This window comes from Protopterus annectens, chromosome 2.part1, assembly GCF_019279795.1.
Source record: "Protopterus annectens isolate FY-2018-M chromosome 2.part1, PAN1.0, whole genome shotgun sequence".
In the NCBI taxonomy this organism is placed as follows: domain Eukaryota; kingdom Metazoa; phylum Chordata; order Ceratodontiformes; family Protopteridae; genus Protopterus; species Protopterus annectens.
The window spans coordinates 1,004,531,696-1,004,555,106 of NC_056729.1; positions in this window are offsets into that span (position 1 = coordinate 1,004,531,696).

Consider the following 23,411-nt stretch of genomic DNA (forward strand, 5'->3'; position numbering starts at 1 on the left):
CGGGTGGCGTGGTTTGGTCCGAGGCGGCCCGAGGACCAAACAAAGCCAACCGTGGGTAATTAGCATTACCCACACCCAGAAGTGGGTTATTGCTATTATACCATGACATTATTTAAGAAAAGAAACTATTACTTTTCTTAAATAATGGCATAGTATAATGCCTGTTTACTGCCATTCCGCAGATGTCTGGCATCCGCGGCAGTTCTGATGTACTGCGCGCCTGCGCAGTACATCAGAGCTGTGGGCAAAAGCAACAGAGAAAGCAAGATCTCCGTTGCTTTTTTTTTAGTGTTTCACTATGTTAAATGAGTTTAACATAGCGAGACAGTTTTAAAATAAGCAACGGACATCTCCTTTTAACATAGCGAGACAGTGTTTTAAAAATCGAGTTATACTAATGGAAAAAAGTCCGGGCGACCGGACCTTTTTCCATTAGTATAACTCGATTTACAACGGGCACGCTGGCCAATCAGCGTGCACGTTTTGGGGGGATCATGGTATAATAGGGAATAGTGCATGTGTAGTAGTGCGGTTTTCCCAACAGGTAAATGGATGATTGCTGTGTAAGTGAAGTGTTGAGGCATGTGTTCATGTAACTATGAACCATGGGTATACATATCAATGAAGCAGAACACCAATAGTGCGGTGGTTAGAACATCCGCCCAACGAAAAGCCATTAACGGTTCATGTTCGAATATAGCACATATCATTTTCCTTGTGGAATGATTGTCACTCTGCTGTAAAGCCAACATTTAAATATGTCAAAGTGAACATATGTATCGCATGGGACTATTAACAAGAACCCATCAATCAAAGTGGTACTGTCATAATGAATAAGGCACAAGTAAGCACAAATGAGCTGCAGGAAACATATGTAAGGCACAGTAAGGATAGGCAATTGTGCCTGCGCAGGTGTAAGCAGCTCCCAGTATAGGAAATGTAAGTTTGTATGTACAGATGTAATATATATACACACACACATATATATATATATATATATATATATATATATATATATATATATGTGTGTGTGTGTGTGTGTGTGTGTGTGTGTGTATAGATACATGTCTACATACATTACATATATATATATATATATATATATATATATATATATATATATAGAATGAACGTTGTAATAATACAGCTTACGCAATTGATGTGAAGGAAATCGCGAGCAAGTATGGCATTATACAGTGCTGTCAGCGTATATCATAAAAAGCTACACAGGTGTAAGCAGAGCACTGCCACTCACAATACAGGCATGGTTTTACCAGTGGGAATATCATCCTAGTTTCATAGTTTCATAGTTTAGTACTAGGCTATCTGCCCTGGGGCATTTATAAGCCTAGCCATAGTAATGTGGCTTTCGCCACCCCTTGTAGTGGTACTAAAGTGTACAGAATAGATTTAGAATACTGTGCCTCTGTCTAGTAGTGACACATTGAAGACCCCCTTACTTAATAGAATTAGTTTACTGTGCCTCTGTCTAGTAGTGACATAGGGATGACCCCCGGGGTAAACCTACGATCTCCCATCCACTCGTCAAGATTTCTCTTGAAGAGAGTCAGTGAGGGGCTCTGCCTAACATGAACTGGGATTCTGTTCCAGAGTATGGGAAGCCTCTGAGTTATGAATCTGTCCCTCCAGCATGTCTTATTCATATTTGTGCTGAGGTTTAAATCTTTAGCTCTCGTGGTTCTGATGGATTTGGATTTTTTGAGGTTGAATTGCTAAGTCTACTTTACACACAGACGGAATGTAGGCCATGCTGGGCCCACCAAAACCTTTTAAGTGCAAATGGCTGTACCCATAACACAAACAAAGGCACGTATGTGGAAATATACATGGCCGGAGACCCTGTGAATACACGAGGCGGGACAAAATGTGTGTAGGGCCCCAAACGCTCTGGAGAGGGCAGTGTGTAAAGGTGTGTTATGGCTGTGATAACAAGTGGATAATGGATGTTACACATGTAAATTCAACATGGGTGGGATGGAGGAACTATGGGTATGCAAGTATGGGTCCAGGTGTGTCAGTGTTGGCTGGGCTGGTTCTAATGGACCACCCCGTGGAGGTCAGCTAGTTCATAATACGTATATATGCATACACACATGCAGGCAACAATACGTTGCAGTACATTCTCTGTAACACACGTATTCCATTTGTTGACATAAATAATATGAATGTGCACATACAAACATCGATAGTAGATGGACTAATAGGCTATGCAAAAGAGGGACGGGTGGAATTACACAGTATCACATTCAAATTACCATTGGTAATGCGTACATGAACAAATTGCAACATCTGTCCACTGTATAACGTGCTAAATACTGATTACAAGATAACTGGAGAGAAGTGTCAGTGTCACTATGAATAAGGCACTAGTATGCTGGTGAAGCATATATAAACACCATTACACATGCGTAAGTGTGTATGAGCGGGTAATGGATTGGTCTACAGACACACAGATGTATATATATTCATATATATATATATATATATATATATATATATAAATATATAGATAGATAGATAGATACACACACAAATAGATGTATAGATATATATATATCTAGACAGCAGGATATGAATATACATGTATGCATACATATGCAGATATATCTGTATATATCAATTTACATTAAATATACACATGTATATGCCTAGGTTATGTTACAGCAGTTACGGGTAACATATGTTCCGACCAGGCATATGTTGGTGGGAGGTCCAATAAATAAACGTCTACCTCCCACCCACCCCCCAGCTAGGCCGCTGAGACATACAGACACGCAATAAAGGTAAATGCACCACTGCTTGCCAGACTACCAGCAGCAAACTACCAGTGGGAGAGATCTACAAGGTCTACACTTTAAACATGGACAGCGATGTCCCTTGTGGGACACCAAAAATCCTGTTCTTCTAGGCAAGCCCAGTAATGACTAATGTGACCAGGATGTATCTGTACACAGAGCAGTAGGTTGTGCAAGCCTGGTATCACATGGGTTGACACAACGTGCTACATGTGTCCCGACACGGGGAGAGTGGGCAGTGTGTAGGTGTGTGTTCATACCCCACCTGTGCTCACAGTAAGGATGAGTGCTGTAGAGGAGTGTCAGGTAGCGGAACTATGGGTATGCGATTATGGGCCTAGGTGTGTAGGTGTTGGCTGGCAGAGACATATTAGGACCGTCCCGTGGATCTACGTGATATTCTGATGTGGGCATAGCAGATGCCCATACCTCCCCTTAAGAGCACATCTACTGGATAGTCCATAAATCATTGGGGGAGCACATAAGAACCATATCATTGACCTGTACCCAATTACCATTGACGTCCGTGATTACGAATCGTAATCTAACACAGTCCCAACTAAACCCCCCTAGAACTAGTGATATTAGGACAGGTTGCAAAATACACATAATGAATAATGACAACATGTAAGAGTCATAAACAGCATGTACCTCAGACAATAATGTATATGTATACATATGCAGTGGCACTGTCAATGTGTCAGGTTAATAGCACCAAACATCAAAATGTGTCCCTGAGGGTGTTATGCAGTGTCCCAGATTCAGTGATCACTCTTCCCCATTCGTATGAGAGGTCTGCTAGTGATGGAAAGCACATATTCCGCCGACTAACTTAGAAAGATGATAGAATAATAGGTTGGGATTAACACCTGTCCACCTTTGTGAGGGACACTACCCTTTGGGCAGGTGTGTCCTGCAAAATAAATGGACTTATGGCAAATGTCCTGTGATTTAAGGCAAAAAATTCCTAAATTGTATGTAGTAGTTGTATAAAACAATTATTTTGTATCTGGAACACATAAATGTTATAAGAAACAGTATAAGCAACTATAATGCTACAAGAATACTCTTGTATTTGGGCAAATCAGTAAAGTACTCTCCTTTCTACTGGCTGGGGTATGTGTTGCCCTGCAAAATCTGACATCTCTACATACAGGTCCTATAGGGTTGCCGCTTTTCCAAATGGCCAAAGTGGGACATGTTCTGTAGAAATGTCAGACTTTCCAGGACGAAACATACCTACAGCTGCACATAGTACAGAATTATACTTATTTGCACAAATAAAAGGTAGTCTAGTAACATTTTAATTGCTTATGCTACTTCACATAACATACAGAAGTGTCATATATAAAATAACTGTTTCCTGTAACTATTAAAGAAACATAGAATATAATATTGTCCTGTAATCAGGACATTTGCTATGTCTTGATTATTTCCGCAGGACACAACTGCCTAAAGAGGGACTGTCCCTCGCAAAGTGGGACAGGAGTTAACCCTAACACCCCACCTTGGACAATTTACAAGGTGGCAAACCTACAACAGGTATGTGCTAGCATGACTCGGCAGATGGATGTGGCTCCCAAGAGCCAATTACTTGTCTGTACTGAAGAGTATCAGTATCCATGTATCAGCCAGATGAGAGCAGATTGTATGAGGAACACACAAATAAAATGATTAATTCACTGGACATGCCGCCGATACTGTACAGTCGAATGCCATTCCGTCACCTAATGGGCATCCATTCCCGATACTGTAGTCATGTAGTCCGATGTAATAGGTATCACAAGGTAATATTGTGGTCATCGCTCACACCCAGGGGTGTGAGTGACACATGCAAGCAACAATGCTGGTGCATGTGCAAGTGCGTGAGCGAGCGGCTGTAAGCTTAATTGGCGACCAGTATGCGAGTATTGCACTGGTAAAGCAATGTAGAGGCTAACCGAGTGGAAGAAGCTGTAACCAGAGGTCAGCAGTGCTTAACACCATGCTAACCCACGCACAACCACTCCAAACTGCTTTAATGTGCCTTACTCCATCTGTATCCAATGGACATGTTCTGCCCTGAAAGCAAATGAACGTCTTTTGCAAGGGTTGGAACCAGGACCCTGTGCACACAGGTAATGTGAATTAGCAATACGCCATGGAAAATATATAGACAACAGACAGTAACACAAACATATCATACAGCACAGTCGTTCAGCAGTATAGGAATGTACCATCAGATATGTCTGGACCACTGGTGCTTGCAGATCTGGCCTTCATATGTTTAAGTGTGTGAGCATGGCCAGTATGATCATTCAGTATGTTGTCGACTGACATTGCCATCATACCATCAAGTGTGTGAGCATGGCCAGTATGGCCAGCTGTATCACATGTGTTACATGTCTAGGTAGTCTGTAATGTAGTGCTGACCTTTGTGTTGTACAGTGACAGGTGGCATGCTGTGTCAGCAGGGTATCCATCGGTCATGTGGCATTGACTGTTGCTACATTTCTGCATAGCGGGGGGGGACGTCTGACTGTATCTACATTCCTACACAGGAGGGGGGGCACACCTGACTGTTGGCATACGTGTACTTTGGATAGGGTGCGCACCTGACACATGTACACATTTGCTAGTACTGTACTGGTATGTCAGGCACTCCATTTCAGTGTGTAGACCTACCTATTGTGCTGGCTAGAGGCATACCTGTGTTCTACAGATCTTAGCCTTAATTACCAACATATTAGTTTCTGACTTCCTAGCCTTCAAAACTTACATCCAACTGCTTGGCTTGCTGTAGTCTGTCTGTGTGGGGTTGTGGGAGGGGTTACTCATAGGGCAAATTCAGAGGCCATAGTTCAGCATTTGTTTGTGTCAGTCTACACCTGTCCAGCTGGTTGAGACTTGTGTGAGCTGTATGGACACACATGATGCTCAGCCCATTACCCGCAGTGGGTTATGACACAATGTGTACTACTGGCTACTGTGGTGACCCACGTATGTGCTACAGATGTCATGGTCCCACTATGGACGTCTACTGTCTGCTGCCTTAACATTCGGCCACCAAATTCCCTTGCATGTTCACGACCATACCATAGCTACAGGTACCAACACATTCTAACACAACTGCCAATTAGTAGGTTGATTGACTTACCTTGAGGGTGTGCCAGACCTGAGGATGGTGCTGGAGGGCTGCCTATGTCAGATGCACATAGTGCACTCCCTATACATGGCTGAGCACAGGTAGTGTCATGTTTGGCATCCCTTTTACTGTCTGTGTGAGTCAGAGAGGGTGACATTCCCTGGGTCCCTACTGTGTCAGTGCATATGCTATACGTTGCCTCTTTGCCAAAGCCAGGTCATACTGGGCACGCCACCTTCCATCTACTGGGTCCGGCTCAGGATGTTCCTCCTCCGAGTCACTCTGTGATGTCTGAGGGCTACATCCTAGTACACAACTCCCATGCTCCTGGATCAGTAGATGTGTAGACATCTTTGTATTGTCAGCCTTTCTAACACTGAGATTGAGGCTACGAATAGCATGCTGGTATTGCCATACATACCTGTGAGTAGTCCACATTTACACATGGGAAACTAACTGCAAACACTGACACTCAACGGCACATGCAATTAGGCCTGAAGGAGGGAAGCAGGACATCATGACAAACATGCTGTTACTGTTGTTACCAAGACACATACTGTGAACAGAAAACAATGCATTCTAAACCTGTACTACATGCTATGTCTGCTGCATGTCAAAAGTACACAACAATTGTAATCTACACTTATCTTCCTATTCTGTTCACCCTATGTATCAGACCATATGAGCATGTCCCTGCACCGATGGTGTAGATGACAGGGATGCTGCACAGGCATCATCATATGCACAGGGTGATAATGTTTGCCAGGGGCCTAGGCTGCACCAGTGGATGACATCATGTGTGTGGGTTAGGGCCTGTGATCTAATTTGCCATGTGTGGTTGTTATGCATGTGTATGTTGCGGTACCCTACAGATGTTTCTGGTGTGTGCATGTATGTATGCACACAGTTCTGCCACGTGTCTGGCCTACACAGAAGTATTATTGACATCTCCAGACTGTACAGACCAGGTTTTACAACTCATGGTCCAGTCATGGCCACGTGACCTTTGCCTGCCAGGGGTTGCAAGGGCACTACCAGGCAGAGGTGCAGATTGGGTACTGTCCAATGGCACATGTCCACTGGAACCGTGTCCCTGTTGGGGCCATCCAGGGCCACGTGCAAGTGGCCTGCTGTGTCCTGGTGTGATCAGCACAGCACCAGCTGCACTGCTGCTGCTACCGCCACTATGGGTGCGGCCATGTGAGGTAGCTCATTCACGTAGACCTGCACCAGGTAACGTAGCCGGCCTACATCCACGTGCCCTACTCCTCACTCCTACCAGATGTTCCAGCACAGACAGCTCATGCTCATGGATTGTCATGCCACGGTCAAGGATTCCAACCATGTCACCCAATCGTCTGTCCAAAACCTCAGCAATCTGCTGTAGAGCATTTGCCATTGCCTGGATGTTGTTGTTTAAAGAATGGATAGCAGCTCTCTGAAGCCTCTGCCCTTCTCTGTTCTGCTGTTCAGCACATGCCTGTGCCACCATTACAGCCTGAAACATGCATCTGGTGACACCAGCTGCTGCGCTCTGTCCTGCAGGGGCATGTGGGCCAAAGGTCCTCCTACAAGCAGCACTGGTCACATGCCTGTGTGGGCCATCTCCAGTCATTTGCCTGACACCATGGTGTGAATACACACCTTTCACAGCCATCACACTTTCCTGTTCCAAGCTACCACATGCCAACTGTTCTTCCTCTATGGCCACTGGTGTTGGGGTATGTGTGGGCATGAGATCTGTGTGTGGGGATGAGGGGGATATAGGTGGAATGGCAACCAATGGCACAAATTCAGCCCCTGACAACCCTGCCTGTGCCTCAAGCATATGTTCATCATCACTGCTAGAGTCTGTGGGGACACTAACATCAGATGGACCGCAAGAGGGTAACACACCTACATCACCTGTGAGGGCAGGCAAAGACTCTACATTACAATACAGACACATACAGACACACACAAACACAAACAGACACACACAGACACACAGCATGCATGTGATATGACAGAAGGCATGCAACATGCATGTGATACAGCAGACGGCATGCAGCTCTGACAATAATAGTGGTAGTTATCATACATCCCTGGGTTGCACACAACAGCATGGATGTGTCATAGCAGAAGCCATGCATTTCACACAATCATGGTAGTAAGCATGCATCCCTGTGTTACACCATGTGGACCAGCACAGGTTAACAGTACACATGGCTGATGTGTAGCATATGACCTTGACATTAACATGTAGTATGACATGTAATCTGCTGACGTGTGCATTGACATGCATACATGTTTAACACAATGGTGTCCTGTCACATATACAGTGGGGTAATGGTGTCACATTGCAGTGTTGTCTGTCTGCCCTACACATAAAATGTACATTTAGCAGATGTGCATGACCATTGCAGGGTATTATGAGGCATCTATATTGCTATACATTATGAAGTACAGACACAGTGCATAGCCATGACTGTGTGCATGCACAATACATATGTACTGTGGAATGTGTCCCACGTCACTGAAGTGTATACACACTAAACCATGATGTGGAATGTGTGACACAGGTCACCAAAGGCCATACGGATGACACCCTTGCACATCTGCAAACATATTTTAGCTGCCTGGCAACCGACAGGTGCAGGCCATCTGTGCCAAAGCATCGTGTTCTGTCGACCATGTCATTCAAAGCAGACAGATACTGGATACCCTTGGAATGACACCAGAAGCATAGCCAATTGTTGAAGTAAATAATTTTGTCCTTGTACTGCGTTATCAGTCTGGATGATGGCAGAACGCTACTCAGGGCTAGGACAATACCTGCCTGGGCTACAAGATCGGAGAGCTATTCCATGTCTCTTTACATGTAGTCCAGGAAGGTACATCTCAGGGCATTCACACTAACATGGACAATGACACAGTCATATTGTACCTGTTGAGGAGTGACCTGAGTGCATAGGTTATGTTGCGGATCCTGTTATCTGGCAGGCAGCTGACAGTAACTATCTCCTTGTGTAGCCTGGTGAGTGGGACATCCATGTGACCACCTATAGAGTCACCTATGACTAGTGTGTTGGGTACGTTATTTTGCCCTATTGGCTGTGGTTGATGGGCACACTGAGTCTGTGGGCTATAAGTCATTGGTGTTGTGTTGGGGGATGGGGGTTGCCTGCATTTCTGCTTTGGAGATCTCTGTTGCCTAGACAGAGTAGTATTGAGAGGCTCCACAAATGTTGTGTTACTATGTGTGGCTTGTAGTGGTGGAGATTTAGTGAGACTATGTGATGAATGTGGTGTGGTGCAAATGTTTAACTTCCCCACATGACTGTCAAGTTCAGTCTGGGTTGGAGAGAGCTTTACCTCCAGCATGACTAGATATATGCATCTCCCACAGGTTGTAGTGTTGGATGTTAGGAGGGGAGTATTGACTGTGTACACGAGACAATTTTTATATTGCCTCAAGATGCCCATATTCATCATATAGACAGGCGAGAACACTGGGAATTGACACTTGGACATGCCTGAATATATAACTATTTCCCTCTAGATAAGTGAGGAAAATGTGTCCAAGAGCTGTCTTACTCTAAGCAAGCGGGAAATGTAAGTACAAACAGTGTTTACCTGTAGGTAATGAGGATTGAGTGCTATAGTAATTAGTAGATCATGTAGTGCTTACATGTTCTGAACAAGTGCTGAGCATGAATAAGCAATACAGATAGGGTGTTGGATAACATAAAAACACTGCCCCCCACAACAGGTACACAATCATATATCCATGTACACTACAGAGCCCCGGTACAAGGTGCACTCAGGCTGCATGGGACCTGTCCACATCCCTGGTTGTATCATACACATATGGCAAAACAAGTTTGCTCTACACATACACATCATGTAAAACATAGCTTCATGTCAGCCTGTGAAAACACTGAATGGTGCACACCAACAGTTATCACAACCCACAAAGTGGAGACACAACTCATAATGGAAGGCACTGCACTACTACCCTGCTGAGTCTGGTCTGAAAGGCCATGAACCTTAATCAACATATATGTTGTCAGCAGTACAGATGTAGATGACAGTAAGGATGATTTCACACTGCATATCATACTTGTGTCAGGTCATAGGACATCATCACCCATACTGTGTTCCACCTACACTCAGTATACTAGATGTACATTCGTATGTCACAGGAGTGTTCTGCCAGTGGACTTTTGACAGAACCAACACTACAGAAGGTGTCTGATTAATATGTGCATATCAGACCAGTGCCAGCTACAGTAAGACAAGGGTTAATTAGTTGTACTCCCCCTCATTGTAGACCATACCACACAGACAAACGGGAGGCATCTGCCTATGTAAGTATGTGAATGGCTATGACCTAGGAACAATAGCTGACTCAGTGTTGTGGACAACATACAGAAGGGGCTTTGTGGGTGAGGTGTGTGACATATGTGCACAATCTGACAGCTGCATATTGCGTTGTCACCGCTAGGTTAATAACCCTGTACCCATGAACTACCACCTAGGCAGTGGTCAACATAATGGACACTGTGTGTAATGGATGCTTCTGTGCAGTTTTCCTGCCTGAGATAGTGACATCACCGAGCCTTTTAAGTAGTCATAAGTGGCAACCCTAGTCATGACAGGGTGCCATCCATGACTATACAGATCATTGTTCAGCCATACTCATCACTCAAGTGACTTATATCAGATCACATATCACCTTTAAGGGGTATTGGCCATGTTTGGATGGCCAACACCAGCCTTCACAATCCTCATCTCCACTATGTAGCATGATGCCTACCCTGCATAAAGCTATGTCCAACACTGTGATGTTGGACAGGCTACAAGTACATATCCTGATCTCAAATACAAACGTCATGGACATCCACATTCCTAGTACAAGAATCGCCGCATGCTGAAAAGATCCTTGTGCCATACACATTACATACTCCTGCCATACTATGCATCCCTGTCTAGCAAAGCTGCACATTTCACTTCTGTCAGACATGGTGTGATGACCGCATGGTAGATGTATCATTAACCGTGTAGATCAGTTATGTGGCACTGCTTCACCTGGTGCCAGAAACATGGCTGTCGGCTACAGCTAGGTAACCTTACATCCTAGGCTCATTCAAGGCCCAGGGCATACAGGCTACTAGATAACCTTGGCCGTACATGCTATAGTTGATAACCATCAGGCTAGCCAGTGTCCCATGTGTATCACATGTGCAACACAGGCAATACGTGGCAAGATGTTGAACTTCTATACAGTGCCGTGTAGATGTATATGGCAAAACACATGTATGTAAAACCTTCCATGTGCATGTCTGCAGTGTCACAGGTCATGTCCGTTAAGGCAGTGTAAGTGTTTATATGTGACATATACACAGCATCAAGGTCGAAAGCATTAATGTGGACACATCCAGGCATGTGCTGATAGATAAGAACACCAGTACAGGCAAACAGGCATGCCCACATCAAGGCAGCATCCACATGGAGTATGAGCAATGTAATCAGATGACACACACATATATGGTGATAATATCCAATCCCCAATGAGTGTCACATGTGTGTGACACAAACATGTCAGTGGTGTCAGTGTCATGAAGATTTGCAAAGACAACTATTTATACGTAATAAATGTGATACACATGTATGTGCAGCTGTATCTCTGTGCATCTCTGAAATACTGTGACCTGTCTCCATCATTATGTCTTCCAGGTATGCCGTGAGCAAGGCTACCAGCCTATACACGCTTGGAGGATGAGGCCCTCATACCTTACCTCCAAGACAACTATGATGTCCTGTTTAGCCATGTGCCACAGGATGCACAGGAGCGGGATGACCTGTGGCAGGAACGTTGCAGGAGGGTTAATGATGTGGGTGGCCATAACCGCACATACCAGCAGGTGCACAGACACTGTACAGACCTAATCAGATGGGCAAAACAGCGTGCAAATGCAGTTGCCAGAGAACAAGATGCAACAGGTTGTGGGCCACCAACCCAGCCCCCACTCACACATACCGAGGAGCTACTGGCCAACCTGCGGACACCGGCAGAACAGCATCCACAAGCCTTAGCTGACATTGTGGAGGTGGGTGTCTGTCAACCACCGAGCCTGGAGTTGCCTGGTAAGTCACTACTGCACATATAACTATTATATCCCATATAGTTGCATGTGTCACTGTACAATATGTAATGTGACATCATATGCAAGGCATGTATACACATGCCGCACACTATAGTATGCTACTCTGTGTATGCACATATGTGCATACTCCATAGTATATCCTATTGTACTGGCGAATGTGTTAACATGCACATTGCACCCTGTAGCTGTCATACAGGCATGGATAATGATCATACTGCTGTGTCACCCCTATATAGGTACCTCTGGTGTTCCATTAAGACAGCCCATTGCAGGTGAGACAGTTATAAGTATCAGGCATGTTAATGCACAGATCTATTTGCCATGTGGCCATTTAACACATGTACACATAATGTATGGTCCTGTCACAATATACAGGTCGCATCTGCAATCTATCATAATGGCTACCCATGTGCAATACTTACAAACTGTGTGAAACACCGACATAAAACCTCACAAACTGTCATTGCTAGATGTGTGGACAGCTATGTATACAATGGTGGAGGTGTTGTTCAATATAGGAACATGTACTACACATCAGAACTACACATGTGGGGTACACAAACAGTACTACACAGTGAGTTGGAGTATGGGCAGCCCACAGAATTCACCAGTGTGGATTATGCCCCTGCTATGAGTGCACACATTGTGATGTGCCATCTGACATGTCCGTGACATGTAGTGGGCTGGCTGCAATATTGTCTCACTAGCCCGTAAAACATAACCCACATACCAAACATACAATCCTTTGCGTAACCCTGTGGACAGTGGAGTATATGACATCTATGGGTGTATGTCATATGGGACAACACAGACATGTGAGATAGATGGCCATCACAACCATTTGGCCAACACATGTTCACACATGACCATGGAAGATGGCCAGAGACATGTAGCAACACACAGTAAATGTGATGTGTTTGTGTGTACACCCTGTTGTACATTGGCTCCACATGGTCCAACTATAGCCTTTGTTGAATGGTTATATTGCAGATGTGGAACACTAGACATCCCACAGGCCTGTGCACAGCTTGTGGAGGCGTAACATCATTCGACCACATAAGATGTGTTGAACATCATGACTGTGTCACAGCATGACAGTAGTCACCTGTACAGCAGCCACATACATACACAGACATCCACATCAGGCCACAGATACAGTACATTTCCCTTGCTGCTGTTGGACATCACTGTCAGCTGTGCACCTCCTGTGTGTGTTACACAAATGTCATGGAATTCTGGATAATGGCTAAGGCTCTTGCTGCTCCTATAGTGCCTGTTTTAGGCACGGTTCAAATAACATATTCACTGCCATGACAGGAACAGGCAAGCAAAACCTGAGGGTAATGCTACTCAATGCTTGACGTCTTAATCTCAAATGCACTCACCTGGGGCACTACTTGTAATGGACCACTTCGATATCTGTGCAGTGACTGGGACCTCCTTCTAGGCTCCTGAGAGTACCCCTGCACTACCAGGCTATTACTCATACCACACCTTTCAGTCATGTAACCAGGACTGTAACACCCACGACGGAGGTGTGTCCATATTTCCTAAGAATATCCACACCTCCAGGCTAGTTGCTTAGCACAATGCATCAGAGGTTATCCAAGTGCAACTCACTCTGGCCATAACTGCTATACAAACTGTAGCTTGCTACAGATCCCCCACCATACCCCACAGTTAACGGTCCTCTCTTCTTGGTGTACTGGAAATTAAGGTTCAACCAGACACACTACTAATGTGCAACTGACACTACCCCACCATTAACTGGGATACCTACTCATGTACCGATACATTAGGCCAACGCTTTCTGGGATTCACAAACTCCAATCGCCTGGATCAACCTATACACACCACCACCAGAGGCAACGGTATCCTAGACCCGGTCATTACCAACATGTGTGACTGGTGTTCCACACCTGGGGTTATCACCTCATTGGTCAGATCCGAACATATGCTAATCACCCTTGTTATCCACATCCCGTCACCACACCCTTTACGGAAACCACAGTACAATATTTCTACAAAGGCAACTTCAGGCTTCTTATGACAGCAGTAGTGAACGTCATGACACCCATGCAGATGGACAATACAGTTACAACCGCTGAATCATACACAACTGCACTTAATTAGCATTGACACATCTGCATGGATCATGCTATCCCAAACAGAAGCATAACGCTACCCTCCAGAAAAAGGAAGCCACTCTGGTGGTCCACTGCCATGGACATAATGTACAACAGAAGGAGGAGACTGTTGCAAATTAGAGTACAGTCCCATGAGTGGAGGAGCCCCCTGGTCAGCCTCAGTAAGAATTTGAGATCACTTATCACATCCTCCAATGCTAGCTACGTAAACATAACCGTGACTAATTCCAAGGACTACCACAAAGCATTCTAGAGGTATGTCACTACTCTTAATGGCGATACCCACATCTGCTCTGACATACAGCAGTAAGGCACGAACATTACAGAACCAACTGATATTGGCAATATCCTGGCAGATAGGTTCAGTGCTAACTTTACACCCCTCTCACACTCTAAAGGGCCCATATCTATACAGGAATGATGCAGAGTCCCTGCAATCACAACTATGCAGTTCCAAGCTGCACTCTCTAAAGCCAGGAATACAGCATCCATGTGACCGTACAACATTTATATTATTTTATTTTATTTTATTTTACATTTGTTGACCGGGCTAGTCTGACTGGATATATGTCCATTTTCAGTAGAGGCCCGGGGAGAAAAGCTCCAGGAAAACCTACAAAATTAATAGTGGATATAACATAAAACCGTTTTACACAGCAGTAATTTAATATAAAACCTTAGCTGAAGAAATTGTTAAAAAATGTAAATATATATATATATATATATATATATATATATATATATATATATTTTTTTTTTTTTTTTTTGTATTTTTAGAAGATGAGCTACTCATACTAATTGTAGGATAAACACATCTTAGAAGGGTAGTTTACTAGAGAAGTTATAGTATAATTGTAAACATTAAATTTCTATGCAAGACTAAAGGATATAGAAGCATTTTAAGAAGGTTATAATAGATGAAGGTAGAAGATTAGAGTCAATAGAAATGTTAGTCAGGGTTGGTACAGGAGCATAACCAGTGGTTATTGAAATAAAGCTTTAGATTTATTTTAAAAAGTGGGAGAGAAGTCTGAGATGTAAGATCAGGTGGTAGTTGATTCCATACTTTTCTGACAGGGTTAGAGAACAAGGAGTCGCCTGCTAAGTTTTTAGCTTTAGTAGTATTCATAAGCATTTTGTTTGAGGAGCGTAGATTTTTGAGATTGTTATATGGTATAATGAAGCTGGAGAGTATGGGAGTGTTGCTGGGTTGATAAAAGGTCTTATGTGTTATTGTAAGTTGATGGAATTGAATCTGATTCAGTAATTCTAACCAGCTTAGTTGTTTCAGATTTAGACAGTGATGAGTTCTAAAAGGAGAGCCTGTAGTGAACCTGGCAATGTTATTATAGGATATAGCTAGTTTGTTAAGGTTATTTTTTGAGAGGTTAGTGTAAATGGAAGAGGCATAAAGAAGGGCTGAGAATACGTGAGTTCTAGCTATAGCAGTCCTAGCTACTGGTGTAAGAAAGGGTTTTATTCTGTAGAGGGATCCTAATTTTCTGTTAACTGATTTTACCGTGGTATTTATGTGGGTATCAAAGTTGAGATTATTGTCAATTGTAATTCCTAATAGTTTAGTGGTTGGGTCAGGAGAAATAAGAGTGCCATTATTTGATGTGAGAGTGAAGTGTAAAGGGGTAGACTTTTGGGTTGGTGTAAAGTGTAAAAGTTTAGTTTTTTCGGGGTTTAGTAGGAGGCAGCGGTTAGAGAGCCAGTGTTCTACCGTATTGAAAGCTTTTTGTGTAAGAGACTGGAGTTTTGCCTGGGAGGTCGCTGAACAGACTATAGTAGAGTCGTCTGCATATTGAATGCATGTGGTGAGTGGAATGGCTAAGTGGAGGTCATTGATATAAAGGGAAAACAAGAGAGGGCCTAATATAGAGCCCTGTGGGACACCTAGTGAGACAGGAAGGTGATTAGATAGTTTATTTTGCCAGAGTACAGCCTACTGTCTGTTTTGAAGGTAGGATGTGAACCATTTCATAGATAGTGGGTCAAGTGATAGGGACTTCAGAATATGTAGAAGGATTTGGTGATTAACCATGTCAAAAGCTTTCGATAAATCGACAAAGACTGCAGAGGAAAGAATATTTTTGTTACGGTTTTCCTTGATACAGTTTGTGAAGGAAAGCAAGGCAGTAGTGGTACTGTGAAAAGGTCTAAATCCATGTTGATAGTTAGCTAGTAGGTTGTGATGGAGAAGATGGTTAAGTAACTATTTGTGGATGCACTTTTCCATTATTTTTGCAAGTGGGGAGAGTATAGCTATTGGACGAAAGTTGGACATGTCATTGGAGCTACCACCTTTATGTAGTGGGATGATATGAGAAATTTACCAGATGGATGGGATAATACCTTCATTTATGGTTTTATTTAACAGTGTGGAGATGGGATAAGCTATGGCTTTAGCTGCTTTTTGCAGGAATTCAGCTGGGAGTTTTTCAACTGAGGGGGTAGTTGGTTTTAGCTTTTGGAGTAGGGAGCAGATATAAGATGTAGGCACTGGTTCAAAATTAAATGCTGGGGGTGGTTTGGTAGTGGGAGTTTGCAGTTTAGAGGTATCAGGGGATAGGTGGCTAGCCAAAGTTTGGATAGTATTGGTAAAGAAAGAATTAAAGGCATTAGCTGTTTCTGTTAAATTTTCAGGGTTAGAGCCTGAAGGGTTGGGGGTAATAGCTTCACCTGGATAAAGAAGTTTGTGAATACTAGTCCAAAACTTTTGTGGTTCCTTGAGGGAGGATTGTTGTAGCTGGAGATAGTGGTTCTTTTTGTCTAGTAGGATGGCTTTTTTGTATTATTTCTTTGTTGTCTATAGGCTAGGTGATCTGTAGAATTCTTAGTAGTTCGCCATTTTGCCCAGGATTTATTTCTGTGAAGGATTAGTTGCCTAGTTTTGTTTGAGAGCCACGGTGCAGGTTTAGCTTTATTTCTAGTACAATGTATTGGGGCGTGATGGTCCAGGATTGTTAGGAATGTGGAGTTAAAGTATTCAACTGCTTTATTTATAGGGAGGGATCTTAATGGTGACCAATTACATTGTTTAAGTTCTGTTTGGAACAGCTCAGGGTTAAAATGCTTTTTGGTGCGGACAGTTCTAAAAGTGTTAGGGAAAACTGGGTAGGTTTTATGTCTGATTATGTATATTAGCAGTTGGTCACTAAGGTCGTAGGCTGCGATTTACACGAACTTCAGAACGAACTGGTTCCCCACTTAGGCACCATATTCAATAATAGCCTTGCATCAGGCATTGTGGCCCCTGAATGGTGCACAGCAAACGTTATCCCACTCCACAAAGGTGGTGCCACAATGGACCAGGGGAACTATTGCCCTATACGCCTGACTAGAATGTTCTGCAAGTCTATGGAGCACATAATCATGGATCTCATTCACAGAGACATTGGTGGCCTCCAAACCTTTGATCCCACCCAGTTTGGATTTGTTAGGCTCAGACCATGCTTCCTAAACCTGGTGGACTCCTTTGAGACAGTTACCAAGGCATTAGATGAGGGTAAGGAGGTCCACACAGCCTACCTTGACCTCTCAAAGGCTTTTAACACCGTTCCTCATTCTGGTATTATCAACATACACATCCACCTGCACATTAACCCCTATGTCACGAGATGTTATGCAAAGTGGCTCACGGACAGAACCCACACAGTGAGGGTAGCATACCCTAGGTCCTACTGTAAATCAGTTACGGTTGGTGTCCCCCAGGGCTCAGTCATAGGGCCCCTCATGTTCGGTATATGCTCCTCTGAGGTACAGGCTAGCACAGGAGGACTTAGGCTGAAAAGGTTTGCAGACAACTGCAAACTAGGGGCCATTATTGATTCCCCAGCTGATACAGACACCCTCCATAAGGGTGTCACTGGGACGGATACCTGGTGACAATAACATGGCCTCAAGCTGCATGCCACAAGGTGCATAGACATCCCCTTTGGATTACACCAATCACCCGTGGACTATCACATAGGTGGTAGTCCCCTACATACATAAGACATAATAAGGGATCTTAGAACCCAAGTAGATAGCATTCACTCCTTTGATAACCATATTGGCAAGGTGGTGTAGATATCCTTCAACTTGGCCCCCCTAATCTCTAATGGGTTTGTAGCCAGAACAAAGGCAGCCATTGTGCCTCTCTTCTCATGACTTATGAAACACATTAAAGGGTACAACACCCCATTTGGGATGCACCTTATGAGACAACAGCAACGGCTTGAAACACCACAACATTACCATACCAAGAGGAATACTGACCTCCGAAGGATAACGTATGCAGCCCAACTACAGAAACTCCAACTGTACTCGTTTGCATACCGCATACTCAGAGGTGATCTCTGCTGAACATACAAGGCCCATGTCCAAAACAGTATTGATGGATATGCTCCACATAAGCGAAAGCCCCTGAGAGCCACATGCTCTGGGATATGTACCTAAATGAAACGATGACTAGGACGTGCTGGAGGAATACATTCCTGACCCAGACACTCCCCATGCTTTGGAACATGATTCCTATGTACATCAGGCAGGGACCCCCACTAGTACTCTTCAAGAGATACCTCGATTGGTGGATGGGAGACAGACATGTACACCAGGGATCACTGCAGTGGCTCTGCTGTACAGAGGCGCTAGAAACTAATGGCTCTGCTGTTCACAGGCACAGGAAACTAACTTAAGGAGGTGGCACAAGCCAAAACACTGTAGCTAGGCTTATGATTAGTCTTGGCCAGACAGCATAGTACCTACCTATGAACCTATGAACCTATTACATGTCCTTTGGGCATGGATAATTAACTAGTTCTTCCATTTCAATTAGCTATTATGCTGATACACTGTCTGGTGACTACAAGTCATATGTATCCTGTTATTGTGTATTGTACATGCCAATAGAAATACCTGATATTTGCATAACATAACAGTAATGCTATGTAAAATGTTAGACATATCTACCTACAATACTGAACATTACACATTTTTGGCACAATATCCCACAATGCAAATCATAATTGCACAGCAGGACCACCTTAGACATGTTATTCTCAGTTATACGCCCATACATATGCCTACTGTTACAGTATATCAACATATACTATCCCCTGTTATGGCACGTACTTGTTGGATCAACCCTGCCACTGACAGTGGCTGGAGTGTAATTGTTGTGTTCAAAGTCCTTATATAGCATCCCTCGTGGTGTATGAGGTTTTTACCTTGTGGCCTACAGCAGTACCCATGATTTCTACAAGCATTACTATGCTCAACAATACATCACTACATAATACCTTTTCCCACTATATGCATTGCGTACACTTTAATTATTACAGAACAGGTACTACATACACTGACATACTGAGTGTTCTACATACCTTATTAGTAACCCGAGTTGTCGTTGACAGTAATTTAAATCCTATTCAGTTTGTGTTGCAATCCTCGTTGTAACATTTTGCTGGTATATACAGATGGTTTGAATGTATGACAAGCCATCCTTTTATACTTAGTTATCAGTAACGTGGTATCTTGCCACCAATTGGTGTTCTGGAGTAGATGATTACATGTACATCAGCTACTCTATTAGCCAATGACATGGCAACAGTGGTGTATAATTGAATACTCCACTTGGGCATTGTACCTTTGCCCTACCTTCGAGGAAGACGGCCTGGATGTGTTGTTTGTGATGAATTGCAACAGCTATTTGGAGACACACAGAGATATATTACCTTCATGGCCCCTGTGGATTGTGTGTAATGGCTAGAGGATGTAGTTCTACATGTGAGTCTAGCTGTTATATTTCTGAACATTGCTACTTCTGCAGGGTTTGTACCTGATACATCTGTAAATGTTTAGGTCTGGCAAGGATGTTTGGGCAGCTCAAGGCTGTGTGGCTATGCATAGAATGTTAGGTGTTTTGAACTGTGCTCACCTGACATCTTTGGTATACTGTACATGTGTATCACACTGTGCTGTTAATCAGTAACTGGCAACACTTCCTGGTGTACGCACAGCCATCTCATATGGGATTATTGCAACCAAACCCTGTAACATCGGTGGCTATTCCATTGTACAACAGCAACTATTTCACATAGGGCCATTTTAGTGTGTCTCTGACAAGGTATGTTAAGGCTTCTGCAGATGTCATAGAGTGAGTGGATGTTTGTGATGTTATTACAGTATGTATTGCAATTGTTTCGGGTGTGGGGGAGATGTAGGTGGGTGTACATAGCAGATGCAGGTTTGTAGGAACTGGGTTTTTACATATTCAATATGTGTGTGAGGGCTCCTTCCCTATTTGAAGACCTATCCTTGAGTGGACTAATACTATGGTAATTGCAGGCTGATTCATTAAGCCATTGTTAATTGGTTCCTGTATAGCATGCAGGTGATGTTGGTCCTTCAATCCCTTCGGAAATACATCGGTATGTAATGAAATGTTGCTAAATGAAAGCTGTCTCGTGTATTTCTTTCACAGATATTTGCACTCATTGGGGTTGTGTTGGTGACTGAACCTCTTTGGCTAGGGTTGCCACCTTTTCAAATGGCCATAGTGGGACATATGCAGGACACACATCGGATTTTAGAGGCCGACACATACCCACGGTCAGTACAAAGTATAGAACTTTACATATATGCCTGTATCAAAGCTTATTCTTGTAGCGGTTTACTTGCTTATCCTGTTTCTTGTTACATGTAGGTATTTTAGATACAGACATGACTATTTTATGCAACAATTACATTAAATATGGAACATGCCAAATGTCTCGAGATTGTAGGACATTAGTATTTGTACTCATTTTGGTCAGGACACTACTGCACATAGAGGGACTGTCCCTTGCAAGGTGGGACAGGTGGTAACCCTATCTTTGTCTCATGTCCATAGCAAATATTTGTAATAGTGAATAGGCATATACTCTTCATATCCTTTGTTCATAAGGTTCGGTCGTGGCGAAATGTGTGATTGCTATGGTCCATGTTATACACATATTTGAAGACTTCAACCACTATATACGGCATACCCATGGATTCATGAACGCACACACTTCCAACGACCACATTACCGTTCCCAGACTCCCAAACCCCACAATACCGAACACTCAAACTTGCAACAGTCAAACTCCCGAAAGTAACACAAACACAGAACACACACACACACGCACACACAGACACACTGCTTCTCATCACATCCAAACAAACCATCCTACACTATGTATGGGCAGGTGGCCATGCCCCCATACACCCCCCCATGTGGGTGGCTGTGCACCCCACACCACACCTACTTTAATAATCTACCTCCGAGATAGCACAAACAGACACATGGAGCAAACCCACACACACACATTACAGTCCCCCGGAAACACACACCACACTCAGAACACACACTTACACACACTACAGCAATCATAAACACACTTACACACAGTACCTACCTGAACAGCAGCACCAGAAGCACTAACTAAATGTCCCTTAACATCGTGATGGTAGTACTTGTGGTTCTGGTGTTTCGGTACTGTGGTCTTTCGGTCTTTAAGCCTTGTGATTACGTGCATTGGTATGTAAAGCATTCGGTATTTGGTAGTTATCCTATTTATATGTACCTCCATGGTTGTGTAGATGTTGTTAACATATATATATATTTGCATATATATGTATATCCATATATATCGACATATATCTCTCTATCACCCTTTCTCTCTCTATATTTTATATATATATTTTATATATATATATATATATATATATATATATACATATAGAGAGAGAGAGAGAATACACCTTTCATTGGATACATGGCAGTTTATACTATTTCCCGAAGTCTGCCCTTTTGTATTTTAACTTGTCACAATACACAACTGCCATTGGTACATCTCAGGTAGCTTAGTGGTATGTTATTGTGAAGATTGTGTACATGGTTGCATGTTCTACTCCTGGCAGTGGTCGTTTTACATCTCAGAGTAGGAACTATTAGTACAAGGGTGAATAACGCACATTTCAGCGGTTCTGGCCAGCTTTGCCCATGATCTGTGTGATATTCAGCAAAGATTAGACCTGTGTTGCACATATCCATGTAGTCATGTTTAAACACGGCTTACCGGCACTTACCAGTACAAAAACCCGCTAACATGTGCATAAACGTACTTTAATGACCTGTATCCAACATCCCTTATTCGGGACATCAGAATTACGTAACAGCCCTTGCAGGTTGTGGAACCGGGACCATGAACGACACAATCACTGGATTTACCACTGAGGCATCTGGGATATGTACAAGTGTTGTGGTGTTTAGTATGTAGAGTGTACTAAGGCTGTTCCTCAATACTGCAAACAAATGTGTAACTCAGTTGGTGTACATATGGATGATACCTGTTAATGGTATATCCAAGTGAGGCTTAATGGATATGCTCCAGCTATGGGAATCCATGTCACAGTGAGTCACATACTGTAATGAGCTATACTACAACCATAACTGGAGAATGCTGGGGTGACAGATACCTGTCATGGGTACTCCCCATGCTTTGAAACTACATCCCTGATTACATTATATGGAGCCCCTCAATAACACACCAGGGAATCCTTGCAGAGTGTGTGGGGAACAGTGGTTACACCCCAGGGATCCCGTAATTGGCACTGCTCCACAGAGAGACAGTTAGTTAATCCATGGGGTGGTGACAGCAGACACATTTTGGCTAGGCTTATGAATGGCCTCTGACAGTTAGGCATGTACTTACCGATGTACCTAGGAACCAATACATACAGTATCAACACATGCTGATAGCTTAATTTACTGTACAGGTATTCACTTACCTTGTGCCAATAGCAGTTGTGTGTGCAATAGTTGAAGGCTGCCTATGTAGAATGCACACAGTAGATCACCTACACATGACAATTTGCAGGTGGTTGTGTGCGTGAATGCCATCCATCTTTACTGTGTGTGCAGGTGGAGAAGTGTGTCAGTCCATAGGGGCCTACACTGTCAGTGTATGTGCTATACATTCTCTCTTTGCCAAGGCATGTGCATACTAGGCACACCTCCGTCTGCCTACTGGGGCTGGCACAGGGTGTTCATGGTCTGAATCCCTCTATGCCTGTGGTGCCCTTGGCAATTGTGGTGGGCTGTGAGGACCTTCACCATTATGTCCCTGCTGCAGCTGTTTCTGCAGGATCATATTATGTAGCATGC